We start from the raw sequence: 16,368 nt of genomic DNA, 5'->3' as shown, positions 1-16,368 counted from the left end.
ACAACAATGAGTTCAAGGTGTTGACTTGGCCTCCAAATTCCCCAGATCTCAATCCAATCGAGGATCTGTGGGATGTGCTGGACAAACAAGTCCAATCCATGGAGGCCCCACCTCACAATGTACAGGATCTGCTGCTAACATCTTGGTGCCAGATACCACAGCACAACTTCAGAGGTCTAGTGGAGTCCATGCCTCGACGGGTCAGGGCTGTTTTGGCGGCAAAAGGGGGACCTACACAATACTAGGCAGGTGGTCATAATGTTATGGCTGATCAGTGTGTATATATATAATATTATATAAATACACACATATATCCGTATGGATCGATGATTATATTTCTGATTCTGTTTAAACCATTGTTTTACATTCATATTCAAATCTTTGAATTCTGTTTGTATTTCCATTTCAGTTGGTAAAGTATTCAACAGATGTGTGCCTTTTATTGAGAAAGAGTTGTTTTATGTTGTGACACTCTGCAATTTCCCTTCACCAAGCCTATTGTGGCAACTCCATCGTTACATTTTCAAAGAAGTTGGCTGGGGCAAAATTATTTAATAATTTAAACCTATAAATACAAATGATATAAAACTGTCAAAACTAATCAGATTATACTTTTTTATTATAAAGTGATGCCATTTAATTTGCTTCTGATCCATAATCTTCAGAGCCTATTTATATAATAATGTCATAGGTTTAATTGTTGACTGTGATCCTTGGCTCACAATAAGATACATGTGAAAACACCATGGCATGCATAAACAACAGAGCTGCCTTAAAAGGGATACTTTATCATACCTTTCGAAAAGTTTAAATTTGTCTTGACGGTTTTGCAAAGTTTCTTACCATGTTCAAAGAGTCCAAAATAATACCTAACATTTTAAAATCGTTTCCTCTATCTCCACTTGGTCAATCTTGAATACAAAATAATGTTATTTTATTTCTTGTGGAAAAGCACATTGACGTTTTTTTAAGATTCAGAGTCTGATTATTTTAATATCTCCGCTGCCATTTAAGGGGTCTTTGCTGAAACATATATAGCCTAACAGTATCATCTGCATACATTTGGCAACTAACTCCTCTACAGGTTTCATAAAAAGTAATTTATATATAACGTAAATAAACTACGCAATACAGTCACATTATTATTGTTTTCCTGTCTGGTTAACTACTTCTGTTTAGTGAGTAGTTCTAGAAAATTATGAACTACAGCCTAGTCTATGAGGAATGCGGGATATGGTGTCAAATTATGTAAAACAAAGTAAAGTACTTTGGCCTATACCAACGAAAACGATCGAAAAATACGGCAAAACGACAGTTGCAATTATGCAATAAAACGTTTACTGTATTAAAACACCTAGATTTACCACATTAGACAGAGTAGTCATTTTTACTCAGTGTTCCTTTCGTATACTAAAATTAAATGAATGCATATATAGTCCCGGTAATACAGACCGAACCACGGCTTTTCCGCTGAAATCGCTTAAACAAACACAATGTTTAAAATGCCAAAACAATCCACACAGTATAAGTGTATTATGGTAGCATTGTTGTTGGTGTATTTTTTATTTTATTTTTTAATATATTTGTCGTCAGTCAAAACTGAATACTGGCTGATGCAGAGATTATTTCGAAACAGCACAGCGATCTGTTTTCAATGCGCCCTTCCTGCTTCTTGATACTGACAGTCATGCATCAGGTGGCATGTGTTAAAACACGGATTGGATCATTCTGTCAACTGAGATGACAGCGTGATAATTTCAGATGTTTCTGTCCTCCCCGATTGTATTGATATATCAAAATACTAGAAGGTTTTTGAGCAGCTATAGATAGATTCAAGATGACAAATACTTAATTTCAAATTTCACAAACAATGGCCCATGTACATATGTTATCTAATAACGTGGTGTAACAAAATGCAGAACAGAGCGGAAACCAATGAGTAATGCAAATAAATTAAATAGTAATTGTAAAATTCAAGAAATAGTGCGTACTCACAGTAATTTGTGCATAGTATCATGTTAGATAAGAGAAAAGTAGAGTAGGCACAATTATTAACCTGAACCATGCTGAAGTGCCAGAGGCCTGCTTGTGATATAAATATGGTATTTTACCCAAGAAGATGTAATTATACCTTATATATAAGCTTTGCAGGCATGACATGGAAAAGAAGCTTGTTAGGGCCTTCCAACAGTGTATTGATATAGGCTGATTGTGATTATATATATATATATATATATATATATATATATATATATATATATATATATATATATATATATATATACACACACACACACACACATACATACATATACAGTTTGGTCCATAAATATTTGGACAAGGACATAATTTTCATCATTTGACTCTGTACACCACCACAATAGATTTGAAAGGAAACAATCAAGATGTGCTTTAAGTGTAGCCTTACATCTTTAATTTGAGGGTATTTACATCCAAATTGGGTGACCAGTGTAGGAAGCAGGAACTAAAGACAGCTGCAGCACAGGCTTGGCAGAGCATTACCAGGGAAGAAACCCAGCATCTGGTGAAGTCTATGGGTTTCAGACCTCAGGCAGTCATTAACTGCAAAGGATTTGCAACTAAGTATTGAAACTCACAATTTAATTCATGATTATGTTAGTTTGTCCAAATACTTTTGAGCCCGTAAAACTGGGGGGGACCACATATAAAAATGGGTGTAATTCCTACACTGTTCACCCAATTTGGATGTAGTTACCCTCAAATTATTATTATTATTATTATTATTATTATTATTATTATTATTATTATTATTATTATTTATTTATTTATTTATTTCTTAGCAGACACCCTTATCCAGGGCGAATTACAAAATATAAGTGCAATACAAAGTACAAAAATAAAGTGCAGTTCAAAGCATAATACATTTTACAAATTCCAATTTACACAAGTGTATACAATATATGGGGTCTTACATCCTGTAAGTACTACTAATGCAAGGCAAGTAGTATGTTAAAACGTCGTAAAGTGCTATCTTACAGGAGAGGAAAGCACTAAATTAGAAGTACTGTCTGAAAAGATGTGTTTTGAGTAAACGCCGGAAGGAGGTCAAGGACCACTTAGGGGCCAAGGATGAGAAGGAGCGGGCTCTGGAGGAAGGAGAGTGTAGACAAGGCAGAGTTAGTCTTCTGGCACTGGAAGACCGCAGCAGTCTGGAGGGGAGGTATGGAGATACGAGGGTCTGAAGTTAACTTGGTGCAGTGTAGTCGAGACAGCGGTATGTGAGGGACAATGACTTGAACTGAATGCGTGCCGGTATTGGGAGGGAGTGGAGCAGTGGAGTAGCGTGTGCAAATCGGGGAAGAGAGAATACCAGACGAGCCACAGAGTTCTGGATCAGCTGGAGCGGGTGGGTAGTAGTTACAGGCAGGCCGGAGAGGAGGGAGTTGGAGTAATCCAGGCGACAGAGGACCAGTGACTGGACGAGTTGAGTTGAGTAGTTGGTGAGGAATGGTCGGATTTGGCGTACATTGCTCAGGAAGAATCTGCAGCTACGTGTCAGTGTGGTGATGTGTTGAGTGTAGGAGAGCGCAGGATTGAGGGTGACTCCTAGGTTCTTTGCGGAAGAAGAAGGAGAGAGTGTCGTAGATTCCAAGGAAATAGAGATGGAGAGATCAGCAGAAGGTGAGGAAGGGAGGAAAAAAGAGGAGATGCGATTTGGAGAGGTTGAGCTTGAGGTGGTGCGAGTGCATCCAGGCAGAGATAGCAGACAAACAGGAAGAGATGCGAGAGGGGATGAGAGGGTCAGAAGAGGGAAAAGACAGGAAGATCTGGGCATCATCTGCATAGAAGTGGTAGGAGAAGCCATGGGAAGCGATGAGGGGGCCCAGGGAGCGAGTGTAGAGAGAGAACAGGAGCGGGCCCAGGATGCAGCCTTGGGGAACACCTGTGAGGAGAGGTTGGGGGGTGGATGAGGAGCCTCGCCATGTCACTTGGTAGGACCGGTCGCTGAGGTAGGAGGAGAACCAGGTGAGAGCAGTCCCAGAGGTCCCAAGGTCAGCGAGGCAGGAGAGGAGGATGGAGTGATCGACGGTGTCAAATGCTGCAGAGAGGTCAAGGAGGATGAGGACTGAGGAGAGGGAGACTGCCCGAGTGCGGCTGAGGGAGTCAGTGACAGCCAGGAGAGCCATTTCAGTGGAGTGAGCTGTGCGGAAGCCGGATTGTACATTATTGTACAATTATTGTTGAAATATGTATTTATTACTATGTGTGTGTGTGTGTGTGTGTGGGGGTTGTTATATCTAGTGATACAATACCATGATTGTCAAATTATAGCTATTGCAAAACTAAGTGAGAAAGAAGAAAGTGAAAACCTGTCAAATCTGAATTTTCTATGAAAATACCTATGTTGGTTTATTTATCTTTATGAATAGGTATTCCTCATCTGTTGCGTGAAATTAAACAATTACAAGAAGAAACTGTGGGAACAAGTCGTGTGCAGAAAACCCTTCAAAAGCCACAAACACTTGAACCACCCTGTTTAAGTTTTGCTTCGAGGGAGGGCAGGCAGCCTCAAGAAATGGTAAGCATGCATCATAAATAATAATACCCCACTGTACCATTCAAGAGTGTTTCTATTCTGCTTGATTTTTCTTTTAATTGTGTTTTCTACTTAAATTATATCACAATGTGTTCTCTAGTTAATGTGCCCTGGATAAGGGCGTCTGCCAATAAATAATAATAATGTTTAACCTTTGGTTACATGTTTATATTATGTTACCCAAATAACAGAAATGCATTTCAGTGTGAAGAACATAATATTGTTACATACTGTACGCACTTTAAAATATTATAAGAACAATAACAGCAACAATAGTATATGAAATATCTGGATGTTGCTAATATTTTATAATACATTATTTCTCATATTTCTGCAAATGTATATATTGTTTCAGGAAATTACACAACTTTCACCTGGCATTACTACACAAAACGCAAAATTACAAAGATGCTGCCACAAAACAACCAATAAGCTTGTGGCAGACTTGCTCACATCTCTGGTTCCCCGGGAGGTTCTGGCAAGCTGTTCACTAACAGGAGCATCCAGCCATGCCACCAAAGACAACAAACCCCAGAAAGAAAAACTCAATGAAGAGGTCGTTAATGCCATTATTTGTGAGTTTCAGATCATACTTCTAATAAGTATCTATTTTGTTTATTCCCTTACCCCCACCCCCCAATACATACACCTTGTTGTCAAATACACTAAACAATTACCATACTTATTGCATAAATCACGTTAAACTTTCTTTAACTTCATCATATTCATCACCCTGTCATTAATGGAAAAACTTGCAAGAGGTCTTCGTATGGACTCACATGCAGGAGGATGATGGAATATGTAGTTCTGAAAAAATACATTTGAGCCCATACGAAAACATATTGGAAACAGAACAAGAGGACACTGCAATATAGAAGTTTTAAAATAAATGTTTGAAATTAAAACAGACAAGTTTGAAGAAACAATTGGGGCAACCTTTGCCCAACCAATATTACAACTGTGCTTATTTGCTTGATGCAGACCAAGTTTGTCCCAATTGCTTCTAACCGATTGGTTATATATGTATATATAATTTCTAAGTAAAATCAGAAAGAGAGAGTATTGTCTTACTTTTACCACTGTTCTCTATTTCAGACATTCAATATATTTTTAGCATATGTCACAAAGAAGATGTGTTGCCCAGAAGCCAAGGTGAAGAGGGCTATTAGGCAGAAATTAAGCAATGAGGAGAAGCTGATGCATCGTTGTGAATCAAAAAACAAATAAACATGCATAATTTAGATTTATAATACCGTTATGTACATTGACTGGATATAAGGGATTTAATTATTGTGAAAATATGTGAGAGGGGTTGTGGTATGTATGATATTACAGTTGACTATTATTTTGTATCCATTTATAATCTGTCTAGGTGTCTATCTATGTATCTATATACACTCACCTAAAGGATTATTAGGAACAACATACTAATACTGTGTTTGACCCCCTTTCGCCTTCAGAACTGCCTTAATTCTACGTGGCATTGATTCAACAAGGTGCTGAAAGCATTCTTTAGAAATGTTGGCCCATATTGATAGGATAGCATCTTGCAGTTGATGGAGATTTGTGGGATGCACATCCAGGGCACGAAGCTCCCGTTCCACCACATCCCAAAGATGCTCTATTGGGTTGAGATCTGGTGACTGTGGGGGCCAGTTTAGTACAGTGAACTCATTGTCATGTTCAAGAAACCAATTTGAAATGATTCGACCTTTGTGACATGGTGCATTATCCTGCTGGAAGTAGCCATCAGAGGATGGGTACATGGTGGTCATAAAGGGATGGACATGGTCAGAAACAATGCTCAGGTAGGCCGTGGCATTTAAACGATGCCCAATTGGCACTAAGGGGCCTAAACTGTGCCAAGAAAACATCCCCCACACCATTACACCACCACCAGCAGCCTGCACAGTGGTAACAAGGCATGATGGATCCATGTTCTCATTCTGTTTACGCCAAATTCTGACTCTACCATCTGAATGTCTCAACAGAAATCGAGACTCATCAGACCAGGCAACATTTTTCCAGTCTTCAACTGTCTAATTTTGGTGAGCTTGTGCAAATTGTAGCCTCTTTTTCCTATTTGTAGTGGACATGAGTGGTACCCGGTGGGGTCTTCTGCTGTTGTAGCTCATCCGCCTCAAGGTTGTACGTGTTGTGGCTTCACAAATGCTTTGCTGCATACCTCGGTTGTAACGAGTGGTTATTTCAGTCAAAGTTGCTCTTATATCAGCTTGAATCAGTCGGCCCATTCTCCTCTGACCTCTAGCATCAACAAGGCATTTTCGCCCACAGGACTGCCGCATACTGGATGTTTTTCCCTTTTCACACCATTCTTTGTAAACCCTAGAAATGGTTGTGCATGAAAATCCCAGTAACTGAGCAGATTGTGAAATACTCAGACCGGCCCGTCTGGCACCAACAACCATGCCACGCTCAAAATTGCTTAAATCACCTTTCTTTCCCATTCAGACATTCAGTTTGGAGTTCAGGAGATTGTCTTGACCAGGACCACACCCCTAAATGCATTGAAGCAACTGCCATGTGATTGGTTGGTTAGATAATTGCATTCATGAGAAATTGAACAGGTGTTCCTAATAATCCTTTAGGTGAGTGTACACACATGCTCAAATTTGTTGGTACCCTCAGCTCAGTAAAATAATGCTTCATCCCTCCTGAAAAGTTATGAAATTAAAAGCTATTGCATCACTTATACTTGCATGCCTTTGGTATGTCACAGAATAAAGCAAAGAAGCTGTGAAAAGAGATGCATTATTGCTCATTCTGCAAAGATATTCTAAAATGGCCTGGACACATTTGTTGGGACCCCTTAGAAAAGATAATAAATAATTGGATTATAGTGATATTCCAAACTAATTAGTTTCTTTAATTAGTATCACACGTCTCCAATCTTGTAATCAGTCATTCAGCCTATTTAAATGGAGGAAAGTAGTCACTGTGCACACAATGATACCAAATGGCACCACACTGAACCAGAGAAAGCAATGGAGAGAGTTGTCTGAGGAGATCAGAAAGAAAATAGACAAGCATGGTAAAGATAAAGATAAAGGCAAAGGCTACAAGACCATCTCCTGATGTTCCTGTGACAACAGTTGCAAATATTAAGAAGTTCAAGGTCCATGGAACTGTAGCAAACCTCCCTGGGTACGGCCGCAAGAGGAAAGTAAACCCCAGATTGAACAGAAGGATAGTGCGAATGGCAGAAAAAGAACCAAGGATAACTTGTTTTGGGGCTGCTTTGCTGCACCTGGCACAGTGTGCCTTGAATCTGTGCAGGGCACAATGAAACCAAGACTATCAAGGCATTCTGGAGTGAAACGTACTGCCCAGTGTCAGAACGCTGTCTCAGTTGCAGGTCATGGGTCCTCCAACAGGAGAATGACCAAAAACACACCGCTAATGTCCCATGCCACGGGTGTGTTGGCATAAAATTAAAATGACTACGTCACTCTGTTTTATTATATTATTATTATAATTCGTTCCGCATCCTCCCCACACAGGACGTTGGATCTCGGCACACCAACAGGACACAAGGTTCAATCAATGCATAGTTTATTACAAAGAGGCAGATCCATAAAATGACAAACAATACAATAGAGGGATCCTTACCAATACAAAAACTGGTTTAAAACACCTTACTGGCCTGGGCCATAACTATAAAACCCCTACCCTAAACTAAACAAATAGAAAATAAAACAATCCTAATTAAAACCCCTAAAATAAGCTAAAACAATCCCCTCAGTCATCGATAAAATGACAAGTGCACATGCCCCTGGGCTTGTCCCTACAGACAGCAACACCACGAACTACAACCATTAGTTAAGCGTGATATCGGGACTCTGTGGGATTTCCTCTTCACAAGCCAATTACCTCTTTACCTCGTTTTTTATCTCGTCCAGATATCACCCAACCAGACGGCTCTCTCACTACTACAGGCAAGTGCCTCCGCCTGGCGCCACGATCTAAGGGGCAGGAACAAAATGTGCAAAACTCGCAATCCTCAGGGGAGGCAGCAGGGAGAAACTACCCGAGGCACTGGTGGCAGTGGCTCTCCCCTTATACTCCAGTCCAATGGCTTCTTCCACTACGCGTCAGGGATTGCCGTCTTCTGACCACGTGTTCACCGTCCTCATCAGCCATTCTCCACCCGTCCGAGGCACCCAAGCAGATGGTCAGTGATTCAGGAGCCCTGGGGCTGCCCATCTTCCGCCCGCGCTGCCACAAGCTTCCACACAGACGGTCAAGGCAGACACCCACCTTTGCTATCCCGTCTTCCATCCACTCAGCCCCCGGGCGGGGCACCTGGTCACTCTCCCCCTTCTGTCACCTCTCCTCTCTACCCTCACCTCATGTGTTGCCCAGCCCCATCTACTGCCCAGAGAGAGCCGCCGCTGCACATTTCTGGTCTCGCTGTTCCATTCTGTGCTCTCATCTCTTTGTCTGCTCTGGTCTGCCTCCCTCTCTGCTGGGCCAGCCAGCCTTTATCCACCTGCGGATAAAGGAGGGCAAGTGATTGGCTGTGTAAAGCAATGGTTAAAAACACACGTGCAAATAATAAAGCAATAAAGCAATTAAGTGATTAAGTGATGAAACAAAGCAAACCAAGTGATAGGTGAATAATTAAATACATAAAGAAACAATATGTATAATATGTAGCGTTAAGGTAGGGACGGGTGTATTTTGATAGAGCATTTTAGCTCTAAGCTGAAGCTCTGATATAAAGACGACTTGGGCTTCAAGGCATTCAAAACGGAAAACAGGAGACACTTCTTTACACAGAGAGTAGTCACAATCTGGAATAAACTACCCAGCGATGTGGTAGAAGCTGAAAGTTTGGAAACATTTAAAAATAGACTGGATAGGATCCTTGGATCACTTAGATATTAATGAACACCAAACGAGCACGATGGGTCGAATGGCCTCCTCTTGTTTGTAAACTTTCTTATGTTCTTATGTTCTTAAGATCTCTCCCCCAAAGTTATCAGATTTCCTGAGCTCATCGGCACACGAACTGTTCTATATCAAAGTGGCAGTCTTGGGAGGATGGCACCGAGAATGGGCCAAATGGCTTGGAATCCCTGCTGTAAAATGTCTGGGGAGTAGGGCCTGTAGGTAATAAAACACTTTGAAGTGGATGAGAGCCGAAATCCCGACACAGAGCTACGAACCCTGGCCATCCGGCATTTCCAAAAGATGGCATGGATTGACATCAGTCATAAATCAAGCCCCCTCCAATAGGACACTGGGAGCTGAAACCGAAATCCAATCTCACAATCTCAAGAACCAATCATCTATTGATCTGACAAGCGTATAAAGGGTAGCACACAGCATCTCTCCCTCTCTCTCTCTCACCTGAACCAGTAACTCGCTGCCACAGCTCAACCCGTAGCTCTGTTGCCAGAACCGAAACCAGAAACCAACTAAGTCTTTGCCGCCAACAGAAGAGTTTAACTGGGAGAAGGAGATTGAGCCATACGAAGAATTCTTTTAAAGGACTTTATTCAGTTAAAGAACTTTAGAAACTGCGCATGCCACCTGTACCCATCTGATCAGTGGAGTTTTACAGCTGGACAATTGACTCGACTGCAATACGAAAGTGTTCAGTCATTTAAATAGCTATTGAGTCTTAAGAAACTTGACACTTGGAAACGAACAGGGCCCTGCTTTCCTCAAAAACGTTGTCTTCAAGTAACTATGGTGTAAACCCTGCTTGCAAAGAAGATTTTGTGCACAACCTTGGAGCCTTCAAACCAGTGGAAAATCTGTTTGGAAAAGACTCTACGTGCATCGACTGAGTGGAAGTTATTGGACAAAGCCGAACCGGACTGCCTTTGTTCTAAACCACACGGACCTCGTGCTGTGTGTTTTTATTTGAGCCCGAAGACAGAGAGGCCTCTCTGTGACGGCGTTCAGATAAGTTTAACAGTTTGGAGTTTATTATTCATGACATTTGAGAAATCAATTATCATAGTCATAAACTTTAGAATGTGTAATATCATTTAGTATTTTCTTAAATATAAATGAGTGTTGCATTAAACTGTTTTGTTTGACAATTTTAGAAATAAAATCTGTCAACGCCGAGAAATATCTTCTCATTCCTGTTTAACAGTTTAGTCTGAAATTGACACACATTAATAGACACTAGATTATAGGTGGCCCTGCCTATCCTTAATCATTGAACAGTAATCAATTAGGGAGAACTGTTGTAACAAGAAATTATAGAATCTTTCTCGGCACCCAAATGTAAATGAGACTGATATACAGTGAGGGGAAAAAGTATTTGATCCCCTGCTGATTTTGTTTGTTTGCCCACTGACAAAGAAATGATCAGTCTATATTATTTAATGGTAGGTGTATTTTAACAGTGAGAGACAGAATAACAACAAAAAAATCCAGAAAAACGCATTTCAAAAAAGTTATAAATTGATTTGCATGTTAATGAGGGAAATAAGTATTTGACCCCTTCGACTTAGTACTTGGTGGCAAAACCCTTATTGGCAATCACAGAGGTCAGACGTTTCTTGTAGTTGGCCACCAGGTTTGCACACATCTCAGGAGGGATTTTGTCCCACTCCTCTTTGCAGATCCTCTCCAAGTCATTAAGGTTTCGAGGCTGACATTTGGCAACTCGAACCTTCAGCTCCCTCCACAGATTTTCTATGGGATTAAGGTCTGGAGACTGGCTAGGCCACTCCAGGACCTTAATGTGCTTCTTCTTGAGCCACTCCTTTGTTGCCTTGGCTGTGTGTTTTGGGTCATTGTCATGCTGGAATACCCATCCACGACCCATTTTCAATGCCCTGGCTGAGGGAAGGAGGTTCTCACCCAAGATTTGATGGTACATGGCCCCATCCATCGTCCCTTTGATGCGGTGCAGTTGTCCTGTCCCCTTAGCAGAAAAACACCCCCAAAGCATAATGTTTCCACCTCCATGTTTGACGGTGGGGATGGTGTTCTTGGGGTCATTCCTCCTCCTCCAAACATGGCGAGTTGAGTTGATGCCAAAGAGCTCGATTTTGGTCTCATCTGACCACAACACTTTCACCCAGTTCTCCTCTGAATCATTCAGATGTTCATTGGCAAACACATGTGCTTTCTTGAGCAGGGGGACCTTGCGGGCGCTGCAGGATTTCAGTCCTTCACGGTTTAGTGTGTTACCAATTGTTTTCTTGGTGACTATGGTCCCAGCTGCCTTGAGATCATTAACAAGATCCTCCCGTGTAGTTCTGGGCTGATTCCTCACCATTCTCATGATCATTGAAACTCCACGAGGTGAGATCTTGCATGGAACCCCAGACCGAGGGAGACTGACAGTTATTTTGTGTTTCTTCCTTGCGAATAATCACACCAACTGTTGTCACCTTCTCACCAAGCTGCTTGGCGATGGTCTTGTAGCCCATTCCAGCCTTGTGTAGGTCTACAATCTTTACCTGTATAAAAGACACCTGGGAGCCAGAAATCTTGCTGATTGATAGGGGATCAAATACTTATTTCCGTCATTAACATGCAAATCAATGTATAACTTTTTTGAAATGCGTTTTTCTGGATTTTTTTGTTGTTATTCTGTCTCTCACTGTTAAAATACACCTACCATTAAAATTATAGACTGATCATTTCTTTGTCAGTGGGCAAACAAACAAAATCAGCAGGGGATCAAATACTTTTTTCCCTCACTGTATATAACAAGAATTTATTTGACATAAATACTAACCTGTATTAGTTATTTAATGTCCAACTAACAATACTAATGAGAGACTCACCTTCATCTTACTAACCAGTATTGTAGTCAATGTGTTTATAACCTTTTTATTAACGATTTGTGTGTTATCATATGCGATTCCATAGTCTTTGATTTGGTCACGGAAGTGATTTGTCTTTGATTTGTTGATCTTGAGTGAATTTTAATTATTTTTTCCCATTTTGTATAACTAGTGTGGTGCTACATTTTATCTTTGTTTTTAATAAATTTGAGAATTTATATCTTTGGAATTGGTGTCTGCGTCCAATTATTGCAGAAATTGAGTTCTACAAGATTCTAGGATTCTTGATAAGGTGATATTTAAATTCACTTCTTTAACTGAAATGTATAAGTGTACCTTACGCTACACCAGGTGTGATTGGCTGCATAGATGCCACTCATATTCCTATCACAGCTCCTTCAGTAAATGAAGGAGATTATGTGAATAAGAAGTCTTTCCACAGCATTTATGTGCAGGTAGGCCTAAATAGTAGCCTTTAGCATTCCAGATGAAAGATATTTCACAATACAACTACTGCAGCTAATTACTGTTCTCTGCACTGTGAAGATCATATGTGATGCAGCCCACATCATCAGCAACGTGGAAGTAAAGTGGCCTGGGTCTGTGCATGACTCGCAAATATTTTGTGAGTGTACACTGAGGGCTAGATTTGCCCGTGGTGAGTTTATATATATAGCTATATCCTATTATAATCAATATTTTGTTTCCTCCTATTGCAACTGAAAATTTTAACTTTATCCTCATATTATCATAGGAGCGTTTGATGGTTACCTGCTCAGTGACAGAGGGTACCCCTGCCAGCCCTATTTGCTGACACCTTACCCTGATCCTGAGTCCAGCCTGCAGCAACGTTATAACTTGGCTCACTGCAGGACACGAGCCAGGGTAGAGATGACCATTGGAATGCTCAAGGCCCGGTTCTAGTGCCTTCGTAGGCTCAGGGTCAGCCCAGAAAGGGCATGTGTGATTCTGCACAACATTGCCACAATTAGAGGAGAGCAATGTCCTACTGAACCAGTGAACGTTCCTGATAACGATCCTGACCACCCCACTGATGCACGAGATGGAAGAGCAGTCAGAGACACAATATCACCTCCCGTGATACATGAAAATAGATTATGATGTCTGAAGGACAACTAAGAATCTAAAAAAGTAACAGCAGTCACTTACAAAGAATTGTACCGCTACAAGAAAATCACTGTGCCAAGTTGTGTCTAAGATGGATGGGTGGGCATCACTGAGCTAACACTGGCAAAAGGATGAATGTACATACAGCTCTGAAAAAAATTAAGAGACTACTCCAAGTTCAAAAATCAATGTTAATCATTAATTTCAATAACTTACCTCTTATGTAGGCCCTTGTGTCCTGGGGGGTGGTTGGGTCAGATGAGCTTCCTCCAGATATGCCTTCAGCAATAGGTCGCACACTGTTTTGACTGAGGGCCATCTCTTCAGCCTCTGTGAGTGGTGGTGGTGCACTCCCACCTGATTTTCGTCCCTTAGCCTTTTTTCTATTGGCTATAATGGAGGTCAAATTTGAACATGTCCAGTAAGCACAGATTTGGAGACTTGTCTGTATAAAAGCATTTAGGTGTTACTTTCAAATAGACAATATTAAGTACTGGCAGTGTTGGGATGGCTGAAAAATGTTTTTTTTACTTAAATATATCACATGTTGAATGTAGCCACTGAGTGCTGTTTAATTAGGTAGGATAGCCTAAACAACATCACAATTGCTTGTAATGAAATTATACCTTACCTGTTTGAAGTATATTTGTATATTTCATCTTCAGTTGCTGCCAAGTACATTTTGTGCCTGTTGGGTTGCACCTGCATAAATATTAAACATGCGCGTGCACACACACACACACACACACACACACACACACACACACACATATATATATATATATATATATATATATATATATATATATATATATATATATTATATCAATGTTGAATAAGTGGAACACTCGAGATAAAACGTTTATTTTTTTCAATTAATACTCACGCATTGACTCGGTCGGCAATTTTCTGCCATGACAGCTCACGTTCTTTTGCTGCTGCTACTGTATTGCTTTTTTTCTTAAATATATACTCATATTCTGCATACGCTGTCATTAATGTCAATTAATCTCCACTGGGAAGAAGTAGGATGTTCGAGCCCTTTTTTCTCCTGTTGCCATGGTTGTAAAACACAGACATTGTTATCTCTCGGTTTCTTTATTATTATTATTATTATTATTATTATTATTATTATTATTATTATTATTATTATCTGCGTTGAAAAACGCAGATCTTGTTATTGCTCGGTTTCTTTATTATTTTTCTTATTATTATCTGTCTTGAAAAACGCTGATATTGTTATTATTCTGTTTCTTTATTATTATCTGCGTTGAAAAACGCAGATCTTGTTACTGCTCGGTTTCATTATTATTTTTCTGCTTATTATTATCCGCGTTGAAAAACTACTTTCACTTTCACAAAAAGTGGCATGTAGGTCTGAAGGTAGACCACAGACCTACACCAAAAGTAATAGCATATCATTCGGGACGTTGTGCAAAGCAATGATCATAGTTTGGTAAGGAATAGTTGAAAACTGTAGGAGGAGATACGTTTACAAATCGGTCAGAAACGAGAATAATAATAACTGCCGTTTTAAGACCATTTAGAGGAGTATCTGATGAATTTAAGCAGTTCAACATGTTAAATATGTTTGAAAGAATTGTAGCTTGAAATCAGCTTTATTGCTCTTCTGTTGAAGGATTAATAATAGAGCATTTCATTTTACCTAACAATAAGATACATGGTTTCCTATATGTGTTCCATAATAAGTATGAGCATAACAGCAATCTGTAAGCAGTTATGAGCCTGTTCTCAGTTTGACAGGTCAAAGGTCACAATGGAGGACATTTTCAAGTAGACCACATATGAATTCCTATCTGAGTTCTATATCAATCATTAGCCTATCTACAATATTTAGCTCAATATAAGCAGTTTTAGGCATTGATTGACCACTAAGGGGAGGTCAGAGGTCAAAATGAAGGTGCTTGAACTATTTAAGAAGTAAACATATGATGTTCATTACAAATCTGAAGTCAGATATCAGTTTTGAGCCTTGCATGTAGGACAAAACACAGTTTTTTAATCCTCATAGTGAATTTGACCTTGAAGGAAAGGTCAAAGGTCAAACTCAAGGGCATATTTTGAAATCCCATCCATCGTTTCCTATATGTGTTCAATACATACCAAAGGTCTATTTCATCTCTGTGAGGAGTTATAGAGCAAAAAGTTTAAAAATATTGCATTTGACGTGAATCAAGTTCAAGGTCATGCATGGATACAGCCCATATGGTTTTACTGTACATGTTCTATAGTGACCATCGTCGTATCTGCCGCCCGTAAGGAGTAAGCAAGGATCATAGTTTGGTAAGGAATAATCTGTAGGAGGAGATGCGTTTACAAATCGGTCAGAAAAAAAAAATATATTATTATTATTATTATTATTATTATTATTATTATTATTATTATTAACTAGATTGGAAGTTCCTGATGAAACTTCGTCTGCGTTGTTTAAGGATAGTTTTAACACTGTCTTAACTGAAATTTATAACTGTACCTTACGCTACACACCAATCACCCTCGGGATTCCTATGGAAATGAAATGTGTTCTGTATATAGTCCCAGCCTATGCATATTAAAAATAGATCAAGTGCTTCAAAATTACGAATTACCCGCGATCGCATAAAAAGCCTATTTGATCTTTAGCATGCTTAAATGGCCAGGGAACACAACAAATGTATCCAGCAGTTTAGTGAGAGCAAGTGCCACTTTGCGAACTGCACGGCACAGTATTCTTGCTCAGATGTTCAGCATCACCAATAGAATACATGAAGTGTCCGATGGCAAAATATCGCAAAGCAAGGCACACTGTCTGTTCAACAGTGATGGCATTACTCCGGCGAGTGGCATTGGAGACGTCTGGCCGTAGAAGCCGGCAAAGGT

At 39.9% G+C, this 16,368-nt stretch overlaps 1 long non-coding RNA gene and 1 pseudogene across 3 annotated transcripts in view; both read left to right on the top strand.

Moving 5' to 3' along the window:
• LOC136750437 (uncharacterized) overlaps positions 1 to 10,929 on the top strand; it is a 33,109-nt gene extending 22,180 nt beyond the window's left edge. The window contains exons 2-4 of one of the 3 annotated variants that reach the window (XR_010816869.1): positions 4,413 to 4,561; positions 4,935 to 5,154; positions 8,500 to 10,929. This is a non-coding gene — a long non-coding RNA (uncharacterized LOC136750437). Of the gene's footprint in view, positions 1 to 4,412; positions 4,562 to 4,934; positions 5,155 to 5,674; positions 6,150 to 8,499 lie in introns of those variants that run through there. The other 2 variants (XR_010816868.1, XR_010816867.1) reach the window with 2 other exon arrangements.
• Positions 1 to 13,482, top strand: part of LOC136749050 (putative nuclease HARBI1) — a 470,787-nt pseudogene extending 457,305 nt beyond the window's left edge.
• Positions 13,483 to 16,368: the final 2,886 nt, after the last annotated feature.

The sequence above is a fragment of the Amia ocellicauda genome, chromosome 5 (assembly GCF_036373705.1).
Source record: "Amia ocellicauda isolate fAmiCal2 chromosome 5, fAmiCal2.hap1, whole genome shotgun sequence".
NCBI classification, from domain to species: domain Eukaryota; kingdom Metazoa; phylum Chordata; class Actinopteri; order Amiiformes; family Amiidae; genus Amia; species Amia ocellicauda.
Note: the sequence above shows the minus strand (reverse complement) of the source record. Positions and strands in the feature narration are given on the sequence as shown.